Here is a 2,133-nt window from a genome sequence, read left to right as displayed (position 1 = left end):
GCCTGAGCAGTTGGTCTTTGCATACCAGCATAATGCATTTGATGCTGGTAACTTTGGTAAGGTTGATGGGCATAACCATTGTAGAATGGTTGATTTTGACCGTTTTGAATATACGGTTGCCTAGTATTTGCAAAGATTTGTTGCTCAGATCCTTGGTAGACTTGTTGGAATTGTGGTTGTTGGTATTGCACCAGCCATGGTTGTGAAGCCATGTGCTGTTGTCCAATACTGGCCGTTTGACCAAGATGAGGGGTAATTGTACCCATTTGGGCCTGTGTCATTCCACTAGTTGGCGATTGTGGTTGAGTTGGAAGGACAAGAGGTTGTTGCATTACAACCTGAGAAACCTGAGGTTGGCATACAACAGGCAACACTTGTACTTGCGACACCGTCACAATAGCTGGCATAGTTGGTATATTAGAATAGGTAAACATTGTTGCATCGAATATACATCTCTTGGTTGTTGAGGCAGTATTGGCACCCAACTGCTAGATGTAATTCCAGCATAACCTGAATTTTGTTGTGAACTCTCGTATGGTTGTCCTCCCTAAGGAGACAATGAAAGGGTATATTGCCCCCCATACGGCGGTAATCCAGTACTCAAAGGAATTGTTTGTCCTTGAGGACCAGACTGCCCAAATTGACACCTTGAAGGATCAATTTGCTGAGACTCAACATAAGAGTTCCCGGATCCTATTCTGGATGAACAAACAGGAACAAACCATACTGTCGAAATAGCCCCTAAGTGGGTCCCTTCTAGCGATTGAGAGCTAGTTGGGACAGATGGTATGCCAGCGAACATCGTTGGAGTGACAACAAGAAGTTCTGCCGTTGCTGTGTCAGATGACACAGTCCTAGATGTCGATGGTTGTTCAGACATTTCTAGTCTATCCAAAAGATTCCCTAGCGATTCTACAGGAGCTTCCGATGACGGTAGACTAATTTCTGATGAAGAAGGATATAGAGTGATCCCGACTCCAAATTGCGATGGAGTACTAGATGGAGGATCCTCCATAATCTCTTCTATAGCAATCAGACCAGGTGGAAGAGGTAGATCGTCAGGTCTGTAAAATATTTCTGGTGCCGAAGAAGGTAGAGAATCTGCAGCGACAGATGTTTGGGGAATAACACCTTCTGAATCAGCTGTAGATGGAGCTGGTTCAGTAATACAAGTGTTTACCTCCACACTAGGATCATTTCTACTGTCCTTTGGTGGCTGCTGAGCTTCTTCTGTAAAGGCAGGGATACCAGAAATGTTTGGAGTAGCCGGAGTCTCCTTTGGTGTTGGAACACTTGTTCTAACTTTACCAGGGGATTTGGAACCGGTTAAACGAGTTCGCTTTGTCCGTAATAGTTTCGATTCTGGAGACAAAGACGGTTGACTCGTAAGCCTCCTCGAATGATGGGGTTTCAATTGACTTTCTTCCACGATTTTGGATTACTCGATCAACTAAAAATCAAGGGGAAATATGTTTCCGAATTAAATGAATTTTAGACGCTTTGACACAACTTGTTTTTTCAATTTTTAAGAGTCGAGAAAAAACAAAAGATGACTCTAGTCGCCTTCGATTTTTAATGAGCCTGAAGTGACAAGTGCTTAGATGGACCTTTTCCTTTAAGGAGTCTGAAAAGGAATGAAAGAGACTGCTCTGGAAATCTAGACAAAGGGTTTACCAAACGAATCAAAAAACTGCAAAATACCTTTTACGGTACGACAGTCAATCTTCCCAAATGCTGTGTTCAGTGCATTGCGATCGATAGGGCAGCAGACACAACTTCCTATGGATAAAGGATAAAGCCTATTGTGGTCTCCCAATATATACTCGACGGTACGTTGGAGCACAAGTCTGTACTGGCACTTATCGTCTCAAAGTGGAGGAATCACCCAACCATCAATGAAAACAACAATTACCAGGCTTTACGACGCCGGAATACATCTCTAGCCTAGACTTCTAAATGTTGTGCGTTAGGTTCCAAAGCGTTTTTAGATTCATTAAATTCATTTTACAATTGATCTTGCTTAAGAAATTTTCCTTTCAGGTTCACCGCGTGATGTAGATGTACAATTCCTAAAATGCAATCTAAGATGATAAACAATCGTTTAATCTTCTTTTTGCAATGAAAATCCTAGCT

This window comes from Pinus tabuliformis, chromosome 1_2 (genome assembly GCF_031772625.1).
Source record: "Pinus tabuliformis cultivar Carrire ecotype Pingquan chromosome 1_2, CPIR1, whole genome shotgun sequence".
Lineage (NCBI taxonomy): Eukaryota > Viridiplantae > Streptophyta > Pinopsida > Pinales > Pinaceae > Pinus > Pinus tabuliformis.
The sequence above is the reverse complement of the archived record's forward strand: the minus strand, read 5'-3'. Positions refer to the sequence as shown.